General features: G+C 46.5%; 1 long non-coding RNA gene across 1 annotated transcript; it reads left to right on the forward strand.

Annotated features, from left to right (window-relative positions):
- Nucleotides 1–1,430: 1,430 nt before the first annotated feature.
- Nucleotides 1,431–10,210, forward strand: LOC149428707 (uncharacterized). The gene is made up of 2 exons (XR_016310691.1): nucleotides 1,431–1,509; nucleotides 9,129–10,210. It is a non-coding gene; the product is annotated as an uncharacterized LOC149428707 (long non-coding RNA).
- Nucleotides 10,211–11,696: the final 1,486 nt, after the last annotated feature.

The raw sequence follows: 11,696 nt of genomic DNA on the forward strand, positions 1-11,696 counted from the left end.
TTTTTTTTTCTTTCATTTTCTGAACAATTACAACTTCAAAAATGTTACTATGTCTCTTACTAAATACCTTGGACTGTCTGATTTAAAATTAAAAAAAAGGGTAATTTGGGGGGTATTTGTACTGTCTTAGCATTTTAGGGCCTCAAGAAATGAGTTGGGCAGTCAGTACATCAGAATTGATCATTTTATGGATATACAGTATATACCATAGTTTGTATGTAGTAGAATGTATTTTGGCCCACAAACAAAACAAAAAAAACAGTTGTGACTAAATGACTTAATACCACCAAAAGAAAGCTCTATCTGTCTCACAGATTGATATAAATTTCATATGGGTACAGTGTTGCATGACTGAGTAATTGTCACTCAAAGTACGACAGCGCTGAAATCTGAAAAATGGCCTGGGCAGGAAGGGGGTGAAACAGTCTGGTGTTCAAGCAGATAAAAAGTGTAACGTTTTGTATCTATAGTTGCTGCACTAAGCAAAAAAACTGTAAGATATAGAAACACAATTTATTTCCTACTGTAGCAAACCACTGGGCTGATTATTTTAAGTGACTTCTTATTTCTTTGCAGTTTTGTGGGAATATGGCTGCTAATCCTGAAAACGCTCAACTCTTGCCTTTTACTAGAAACCTTGGAAGACACATCTACCTCACATACAGAACAGACAGATGCTTATCTTGCAATTGCAAAGTGAGTACAATTGCATTTTGGAGCTAGAAACATTCCAGATTATTGCGGTGCAGAATATTGCGGTGGATGCAGGAATTGATTTACTAAGGAATACCTAGCCAATAAATGTTAGTGAACAAGGGGAGCTGTTTTCACTCAATACCAACTTTTCTAGTTGAACAGCCTATTCTTAAAGTGCATCTAAGCCACAAAAAAATAATATATTGCAGCTTTCTAGTCCTTAGATGTGGTGGCTGCACTAGTTTTCTTCCTTTATTTTTTCCCCTGATGATTCTCCAGTAACAAAACTGCCGTAGGATGACAATGCCTACTCTTCCTTTTGTATCAGCAGAAACAAGACAGGACTACAGAATGCTGTCCTTCTCTTATTGTACATACCGGAGGGCAGTGCTTCTGTACACCTTAGAGATAATAGTTAGCAGAGTGCACAGTAAGTTATCAGCTCACGAGATTTCTAACAAGATCAACAGGTATTTTTGCACTTATCAAGCAGATATAACAAAACCCTTTCAGGCTGAATTCACACTAGAGCGGACAGCTGCCAGAGTGCTTTACCTCTTTGGCAAGCAAATTCAGCTAAAACAACCCCATGGTGTATAATCTTCCATTCTGATCTTTAGAACTATTTAGTGGTGAATATTCCTTCAAGTAGAACATTATATTCCACAATAAAATATTTAGGGTAATGTATATCAGTTTGTGTGTAATAATTTGACATTTGTCCTCCTTTGTAGCCGTCTTAGTGGAGAAGATGGGAAAGTTTTCAATGTCTTGGTTGGAAAGCAGTTCTCTCGTCTCTTTGAAGTTTTTAAGGTGAGAAGGATAAAAGTCTTACCTTTTGTGTATGATTTATCTTAACATAAAATGTGTGATTATTGGGGATGAGCGATTAAAGCTGATCTCCGGGTTTTAGTGAACTTTGAATAGTTTGGACCAAGCTAGTCCAAATGTACTGTTTACATCATTAACAGATGCAGCACCTCTATAAACTGTATGTAGCATCAGCTACATATGCGTTGCTGTGTTCAGGCTATGGGACTATGAATGAATACAAAGGTTCCTCAGGCTGAGGTGGAGACTGTGAGGGCACCCAACCGCCTGTGAATGGCTGAGCAGCACTCAATCCAATTTGACAGCTGCTGGAACACAGTGCTGTATGTGGCTGAGACGACATACCTGTTTATACAGCGCTCACATCCACTTCATCTGTTAAGTGAAGTAAATTTGTTTATGTCAGCTTGGTCCAAATTACTTAAGTTCACTGAAATCTGCAGTTAGATTTGAATTCACCTACAGTTGACACCCATACATTTTTGCGGAAAATCTCTCATGCAAGAATGGGGATCGTACATGAGATTGGTAGTCATAGGTTTAATTTCTGGCTAACTGCATTCATAGTACATTTTAAGGTCTTAACAGGCGTAGGGTAACATGCATGCATCAGCAATCATTGGAAAATAGACATCTAAATGTCTGACCAGCATTTGTGCTGCCTTAATGCTATCTAGTGCTTCACCTTGCAAATAAGCCCTATAATTGAAGTAAGAAACTACATTTCCCAGCAGGCAATGCAGCATTTCTGCATAGTGGGTGTGTCTCATGGGCGTGTCCTTGTTTTTGTGAGCAAACTGTCTGCATGTGATCTGCTCTGATGGGCAGGGATTGGAGTGCAGAGAGGGTCTGTTGTCGTGACATACGACACTGCCGAGTTCTCGGTATTCTGGGGAAGCAGAAGTGTAGTCATTGCACTCAAATCCTGAAAAAAAAACAGGTTTTAATAGTACAGCGGGTAAAATAAGTATTGAAAACGTCACCGTTTTTCTAGGTAAATATATTTCTAAAGGTGCTATTGACATAAAATTTTCCCGAGTCATCTTCTAGGACAGCTTCACTTGAAAGATAGGGCTCCTCCCAGGAAACACCCGCTCCACCTTTTCCCCTTTATTCCCCTTTATAAGTATCCTCTCTCCCAGTGGGCCCTCAGTATTCGTGTTTCCTCCGGCCAGGACGGAGCTACGCCCGGTTTGGTATTTTTTTCCCGGCTGTCTGGCGAGGTACAGAGGGCCCCTGGCTGAGGCCCCCCCTTTCTCTAAGGAATGCAGGGGCCTTGTGGGGGGGTTTTCAGCCAGGCTCATCCTATGGTCAGACCCTTCGGGGTGGGGGTGACAGACCCCGGATTGTCCCAGCGGGGCTCTCCAGGGGGGTAGAGCCCGCTCCGCCGACCTGGGCAGTGGTGCCTTTCCCTGGGCGGGCTGAGGTAAGTCCTACCTGTTCCAGGATCCCGGCAGCATGGCCAGGGGGTGAGGCTGTCGGGGTCAGGACGCCGCAAACACGTCACTTCCGGCGCAGGAAGCATGGAGCGGCAGCCGCCATGTTGGAAATGGGCGGCGGACCGCGGAACGAGCCCACACCACGGCCGCTTCTCCACCTGCGGCCGGGAGAGGAAGGTCGGCGCGCAGGGACCCCAGGGAGGGGGCGGAGCCTGCCAAACCCTGAAAAACCGCCGCACTGAGGAGGAGTTCGCGGCAGGATGGTGGCAGATCTGCCTGGGCCGGGGGAGGCCTGCGGCAAGGTAAGGGCCTCCTTTGGCCGCCACTCACCCCTTCCCCCCTCCCCCATCTGGGACCCTTGGGCACCCCCACACTCATCTCCCCCCCCCCCCCTCTGCTGACTTTTTAGGGTGTTGGGGGAGTGCACGGGGGGCAATCCCTGGGGGGGGGGGGGCTCCGCGGTTGATGAATACCTATGTCTCCTTGTCCCCAGATGGGCCCACAGGAGGAGGATAGAGGGGAAAGAGAAGCTCCTTGCGAGCTGAAAAAGAAATGCGCCACTTGTAGAAAGAGGCTGGCGAGTTCCTGGAGGAAGCAACTCTGCCAAGACTGCATAGATAAGCTTATCAAAAAGGAGTCTGGGTCCCTCTTTAAGGATTTCTTACAGAACATGATGCAAGAGATGTCCAAGACTTTTCAGAGCTTTAGGGAGCAGAAGCAGGGACCGGCCCAGGACGAGCCCCAACCGGGCACTTCAGGCAATGCCCAGGGGGGGAAAAAAGAGGAAGGACCAGGTAACTGTCGCAAGGGGAGCCGAACTGTCGAGTACTTCAGACTCGGAGGAAGGCGAGGTCGAGGATCATGACCCAAAAGCACAAAGATTCCTTTTTCAGGCAGAAGACACGGAGGGCCTTCTGAAAGTGATGTACGAGACTCTGGATCTGGAGGAGGAACAGCAGGACCTCTCTCTCCATGACCAGCTGTACGTAGAGCTACAAAGAGCAGCCGCACATTCCCAGTGCACTCTGCCCTATGGTCCACTATCAGGAGGGAATGGGAAGAGCCGGAGAAAAAGGCTTTTTTTCCCAAGAACCTTAAGAGGCGATTCCCGTTCAAGGTAGAAGACGCTTCCGTGTGGGAAATCTGCCCGAAGCCAGATGCCCCCCTTTCTAGAATCTCAAAAGTGATGGACCTGTCCTTCGAGGACAGCGGGTCCCTGAATGACCCAATGGACCGGAAAGCGGATACATTCCTGAGGAGAGCATGGGAAGCGTCCGTGGTGAATTTTAAGCCAGCAGTTGCGAAGACGAGTGTCTCCAGAACTTTGGATGTATGGTTGGGGCAGCTCCGCTCGCACCTGGAACAAGGCACCCCGGCGGAGGAAATCGCTGCCGGTACTGGAAAAAGCGGTGGCTTTTATTGCAGACGCATCAGCAGAAACTATCAGATTCTTAGCTAGATCAACGGCGCTCATAAATTCCGCAAGAAGTGCTATCTGGCTAAAGTCTTGGCAGGGGGACCTTGCCTCTAAGTCCAAACTCTGCGGTCTGCCCTTCGAGGGAAAACTCCCCTTCGGGCCGGAACTAACTTCGGTCCTGGAAAGGTCGGCCGATTAAAAAAAAGAAGAGCTTTCCAGTCCCCAGCAGGCAAGTAGGACGAAAGGGGTTTCTCCTCAACAGGCAGCACTCGACGATTTCAAATCCAGCGCACAGGCTGGGGCGCAAGGAGGGGCAGGAACGAGTCAAGGGGCAGGGGAGGTTTCCTCTTCAACCCCAACCAGAATAGACCCAAGACCCAGCCCAAGTGACTGGAGAAGACAGGTGGGAGGAAGGCTGGGGCACTTCCACACACAATGGCTGAAGATCACCCAGAACACTTACATTCTAGAGGCCATTCGCAGAGGTTACAAAATAGAGTTTTTAAGGCCCCCCCCCCCCCCTCAAAGATTCTTTGCAACACCCCTGCCAAGGGACAGGGAGAAGGCAGATGCATTGGTGGACCTCCTGGAAGGGATGCTCAGGCAGAATGTGATTTGCCAGCTGGAGGAGGAAGAGAAGGGAAGTGGGTTCTACTCCCATTTCTTCCTAAGGAAGAAGTCGTCCGGTACCTACAGGATGATACTAAATCTGAAGAAGGTAAACAAGTTCGTGAGACCCAAGAAGTTCTGCATGGAGACCTTATACACGGTAAAAGAACTCTTGTCGCCAGGAGCATTCATGGCCTCAATAGATTTGAAAGATGCATATCTGCACGTCCCGATAAGGGAGGAATCGAGGAAGTTCCTGAGGTTTGCGCTGGAAGGCGCAAAAAGAACGATTCTGTTTCAGTTCAATGCACTCCCCTTTGGCCTGTCATCAGCTCCAAGGATATTTACCAAGATCCTGGCGGAACCCCTAAGAGTCTTGAGGCTGGAAGGAATAAATATCATCCCCTACTTGGACGACCTGCTTCTATTTTCAGATACAGAAAGAGGCCTGAGGTCCCACGTCGAACGCACGATATCTTTTCTAGAGAGCTTGGGGTGATTGATGAACGAGGAAAAATCACAGCTAGTACCCTCCAGGAGGATCACGTACTTGGGGTACGTCCTGGACTGCGCAAATGTTTGCTCATACCTGACAACGGAAAAAGCTCTCAAACTGCAGCAAGACACAAGAGCCTTCCGGAGGATGTCGACCTGCACAGTAAGGACCACAATGAAGCTAGTCGGGAGCATGACAGCCGCAATGCCAGGGGTGCAATGGGCACAGCTCCACTCCAGGGTACTACAGAATCACACCCTCTCCCACTGGGATGGCAGCCAAGCAGGTCTGAATTCCAGGATCTGCCTCACGCACAAGGTGAGGGAATCACTAAGGTGGTGGGGGAACATCCACACCTTGGAGGCGGGAAGGAAATGGATGCAAGCCGGCCCAGTGAGGATCACCACGGATGCAAGCATGACCAGGTGGGGTGCTCATATGGGAGACTGCCTAGCCCAGGGCAGATGGGATGCAGAAAATTCAAGGAAATCATCGAACTACAAGGAGCTGTCGGCAATCTTCAAAGCGCTTACGGCTTTTCAGGAGAGGATAGAGGGGAGAGAAGTCCAGATTCTATCCAACAACACAACGGCAGTAGCATACTTCAACAGGCAGGGGGGGAAAGGTCCCCGAGGCTGATGGAATTGGCAGGAACCCTCCTGACCTGGGCAGAGAGGAACCTAGAGTCCATCGCTGTGGTGCATCTAAAAGGGAATCTGAACCTGGATGATACACCTTCACACGATTTACTTGCCCAAGGGGGAGTGCTACATCCTCACCCAGAAAGGCTGTCCCTAGCAGCGTGGCTTCTGAACGGGACAGGCTAGTGGAGAAGGGACTGTCTGAAAGAGGGTCGCCACCATCTTGGACGGAAGGAAGAAATCAACAAACGCCATATATGATAAAGTCTGGAAGAAATTTTCCGCCTGGAAGGACAGGAACGAGGATCCCGGGGCTCCCATCTTGCATACAGTGCTTGAATTCCTCCAAGCCAGGGCGGATAAGAACCTGGCCGCTAATACCCTTAAAGTGCAGGTAGCGGCTTTGTCAAGCTTTCTGGAGTTGAGGTTGGTGGCAGACCCTTTGATAATCAGGTTCCTGAGGGTTGTCTCCAGGCGCCGAGCCCCGTTCACATCAAAGTACCCCACATGGGACCTGGGCACGGTCCTGAAGAGCTTTCAGCAAGGGCCTTTCGAACCACTGGAGGAATGTTCCCTCAGATTTCTAACTCTGAAAACTACCCTCCTTATAGCATTAGTTTCCGCCCGCAGAGTCAGCGAATTGCAGACTCTATCAGTGATTGAACCATACTGCACGGTCCTGTTGGACAGAATCATCCTCCGCACAGATGCATGGAGACGTTCGTCCCGTCTTTTCATCCTATTCCAGGGTCCAAAGAAGGGGGACAGTGCCTCCAAAGGCACCATCGCAAGGTGGATAAGGGAGGCAATCTCAGAAGGTTATAGAACTGTGGCCCTGTCACCGCCGGCCGGCCTAAAAGCACACTCGACAAGGGCCACTGCGGCCTCCTGGGCGGAAAAGGCGGGGGCCTCCCCCGGACAGATCTGCAGAGCCGCAACGTGGTCCAGTTTCGCCACCTTTGCTAAGCACTACAGATTGGATCTGATTGGCAGCAAGGACCAGGCGTTCGGCAGGAAGGTCCTACAAGCAAGGGGCCCACCCTAATGTATGTATTTCTATTCAACTCCTTTCAAGTGAAGCTGTCCTAGAAGATGACACGGGAAAACGCAGTTATTTACCCGTTAACTGTATTTCCAGGAATCTTCTAGGACAGCAAAACTCCCTCCCGATTGCTGTGTGATTATGTACTGATGTCTAGGTATGTTATGAACCTGTGATGGGTTGTCTCTATTACCGTTTTTATTTTATGCTTTCTCCTAGGCCTTCGGTCATATTCTTATACTGAGGGCCCACTGGGAGAGAGGATACTTATAAAGGGGAAAAGGTGGAGCGGGTGTTTCCTGGGAGGAGCCCTATCTCTCAAGTGAAGCTGTCCTAGAAGATTCCTGGAAATACAGTTAACAGGTAAATAACTGCGTTTTCACCACATGTCAGTAATAATCCGTGCATACAAAAAAAAAATAAATACTTCATCCAAAATCCTTGTTGGTAATAACTGCTTCAAGATGCCTCCTATATGGAGAAACTAGTCGCATTGCATTGCTCAGGTGTTATTTTTGGCCCATTCTTCCACACTAACGGGCTTCTAATCTTGAAGGTTCTGTGGGCCTCTTCTGTGAACTCTGATCTTTAGTTTTTTCCATAGATTTCCATAGGACTGTGTGTGTAAATCGCACACGTTCCCGCAGCCGCACAAAAAGTGTGTTGCTTTAAGGAAAGTGGTGTCAAAGCACCATGTGATTTCTGTGCGTCCATGTTTTTAAAAAAGATTGCAGGAAACGCAGCTGTGCCCTTGCAAACGTGACACGCAGAACTGCGAAGTTGTGGAACCTACCCTTAATGATTAAGCTGTTTTTTAAGACCCGTGAGCTGTACTTAAAGCTATGGGGCTTTAAATTATTAATCTGCTAATTTTTCTTGCTTTTTAAAATTGAATTTAAAGATTGCCTCAATTAAAATAAAAAAAAAAGCAGTCCAGGTTATAGGCCATTTTATCTATTCTGTTCTCAGTTTAATTCTGTCTGATCCAGGCTGTGTAATTCCATGAATTCTGAGCCTGCAACATTGCAGCAGATTGCTGTGATTTTAGTTCCACCATTCCTCCCAAGCTCTTTCCATTCCTGTATTTTCCAGTTTAGGCACGTAATGTATGGCAGTGCTGTGCAAGTGCCATTGATACTACTGTATATTACAATTGAGACTCTAAAAAGGTGACCACCGATAGTTGTAAAGCTTTCCACACACATTACAATCTTATTGTAGGGTCTGGGGTTTGGTGGAACATTGTAGACTGAAATATCCTGAGGAGCTCACCAGGGGTCTTTCGTTTCCACTGCAAAAGAGAGGGAGGTAGGAGAGCCCTTATCGTGTACTAAATTCAGAAACGAGGGTAAAACGGTTCCACAATAAAAAGAAAAAGGTCAAAATGGACTTGCAGCTGTTGACTGGTCACCCAGCAAGGGGGATGGGGGACATGCAGCATTCCTAGTGCACAGTGTGGACACGGTCTATGCCTCGGGCATTCCCGTTCTGTGGGGGTTCTCAGGTGGGTGAACGCATTGATAGGAAGAGCCAGCACATAAAAGGCTCTCGGTAGTTCGATTGGCTGAGATGTCCGATGTGGTAGTTCATAATAATAATAAAAAAATGTATTTGGTGAAATAAAGTAATTGGATGTTCTACTAAAGCAGACGACTCCTGCCTATCCTTGGAACAACCACATTGGGTGTCTCTGCAAATCAAACTACTGATGGGCATTTTTTGCACTGACTTTCTGCCAATATCTTATTGTAGTCTTCTTTTGGATCTACCAATTATGTAATGCAAGGGCTTGATTGAATACAAACTGACTGGAAAGTTTAGGAAGGTTCTCCTATTATGTTTTGATGTATTGCAGTCAGATTGTAACATGTATGGTGACCTCTAGAGTATTGGCATATTTCATGAGTTTTTTTTTTTTCAGTTACTTCACCATAACTAATCCTTGCTTGCTTTACAGACCTGCCTGAAGCATCTGCCACAGCACCTGTGGAATCTGCAGCCACCCTAGACCTTGCTGCACAGATTAGTACACTTTCTTTGTTGGTGACTACAGAGGAGCTTGGAAAATATTCTGGAAGACAGCTTTTTGAAATGCAGGAAAAACTTGGAACGATATCGAACAGCATTCTTCGGCATCTGCAGTCACGATGGAGTTCACCACCTCACGACAGCTCTGTTTAGTTCAGCTCCACGTGTCCTGTGAAATTGCCATTTATCAGGACGCTTTTACTTCCTTCTGATGAAGCATTTTTAATACAAAGACTGCCTACATTTGTAAGAGATCCATCATGTTTTGTTCCTCTTTGAGTTGTACCACTCTATACACTGCTTCAACTAGATGTTTAAACAGATTGATTCATTATTGTAGGTTTAAGACAAAGAATGAAAGTGTTATTTAAAACAAGTCTTTATTGTATAGAGCAGTTCCAGGACAGAATGCTGATATTTCTATATCCCTGGTAGCTCTGTGATTGGTCACCCTTTGGGAGAGGATTATCTGGACGTGAAAGAAAAGATATTAATTTGCATGCCCAAAGCAACCAGCCAGATGTCACCTGAAGTTTTTAAGGTTCAAAGGTGAAACTTGTGGGCAGTATGTTAATTTGTTTCTTCCCTTCAGTTTTATGAAATTGTAGTGTACAATGCTATTTTTAAATGTTCACCTTGGTATTCTGCTTATGTACCTAATATTGTAAATTTACTTTGGTGACATGTTTTCTTGTGGACTGGAAAGAGTATTTTTGGTAGCTTTTTGCTTCTGAAAGCTTTATTCGATACAAGTCTCAGAATACCACAGTATGCTAATTTTCATGTTGCCTTTGTTGTTCTGATACACTTTGTCCTTTTTTTTTTCTTTTTTTTTTTGTAAATTCTGTAAATAGCCTCACTGAAGGTTACTAGTTTTGATAGTAATCCTCTCTGTACATATAATTTAAACAGTTGGTCCAGCAGAATTCTTAATATTCACTTGCTGCATGTGTTCCTTTTTAGATCTAAAATGTAAAATGAAAACTATTAAAGTACTTTCTCAAGTTTGCAGTAATAGTTTTTTCCTTATGAACTGTTATGCATTTGTGGTATTTGTAAATGGGTGGCTTTGGAACTGCATTTTTTTTAATTGAACAATGCTGTATACAGATTCCATGTGAATGGGAACTGGGGATATCATTGGGAAAAAAAACTTTTATATAAAAATACAAATCAACCTGAAGTCTTTATAATAACAGACCAACAGAGAGGCTCAAAACCTGGCCAAATTAGACTTTAACCACTTGATCTCCAGAAGGTTTTAACCCCTTCATGATCATGGCACTTTTTTGCTTTTCAGCACTGCAGCTTTAACTAGCAATTTCTTGGTCATGCAACACTGCACACAAATGAAATGTATATAATTTCCCCCCCCCCCGGTTGTCTTCCAGGACAGACCTTGAACGATTGAGCTCCTTCAACCAGGACAGGAAACACATTGCTTCAAGCTTCTTAAGATGGTCCTACAGGAACATGGCCATTTTGTGTTTACTCTGTCTGGAAAAAGCATGTTGACTAGAAGAACTGCTTTTTAAGCAGCAAGCCATATCTCAAGGGCTGCCCAGGAAACGTGCCCTCACCTGCAGTTCTTTACTTTTTGGCCTCAAGTCCCCTCTGCATCGGTGTAGGAATGTACCCGCTTCTACCTCTTTCCAGTGCCAGTGAAGGAGCTGGTTAGAATGGCATCCATCCTTGGCGCGTTTAGGTCAGGCAGTGCTGAGGGAGTGCCTTCCTGGAGGCCGGATGTGACGCAGCTAGCCTGGAAGATGCTGGGTGTCATGATTCTGGGGGATGTGATGTCCTCTCTGCACCAGAGGCTTCTGGTTTCGGCCTCAGAGGCGCAAGAGAAAGGGCAGGGCTGATGCTTATTGCTGGACGCCGACAGCATGGGCCAAAGGGTGCTGGGCGCTAAAGAATGCAGGGGACATCATGGAGGCTTCCTCCTAGGCTCCTGCTATAAAACGGGTAGAAAAGCAGGCTATATACAGTACATTACCAAAAGTATTGGGACACCTGCCTTTACACGCATACTGGCATCCCAGTCTTAGTCCGTAGGGTTCAGTACTGAGTTGGCCCACCCTTTTTTATTATTATTATTATTATACAGCATTTATAAAGCGCCAATAGTTTGCTCAGCGCTGTACATTACAAAGGGAGACAGAACATGTGACAGAACAATACCAATACAATGCAAAACATGAGGGGATTGAGGGCCCTGCTCTTTGGAGCTTACAATCTAGGAGGGAGGGGATGGTGGCACAGGAGGAGATAGCTGTGGGGGATGGAGTGGTAGGAAGAGTGGAGGAGGTCGGCAAGTTAGCAGGGGGTGGGGTAGGCTTCCCTGAAGAGATGGGTTTTCAGGGTGCGCCTAAAGGAGAGGAGAGTAGGTGATAATCTGATGGGTTGGGGCAGGGAGTTCCAGAGGATGGGTGACACCCTGGAGAAGTCCTGGAGGCAGGCATGGGAGGAGGAGACCAGGGAACTAGAGAGAAGGAGG

The sequence above is a fragment of the Staurois parvus genome, unplaced genomic scaffold, assembly GCF_062004578.1.
Source record: "Staurois parvus isolate SC_StPar_1 unplaced genomic scaffold, SC_StPar_1.0 ptg003019l, whole genome shotgun sequence".
Classification (NCBI taxonomy): Eukaryota; Metazoa; Chordata; class Amphibia; order Anura; family Ranidae; genus Staurois; species Staurois parvus.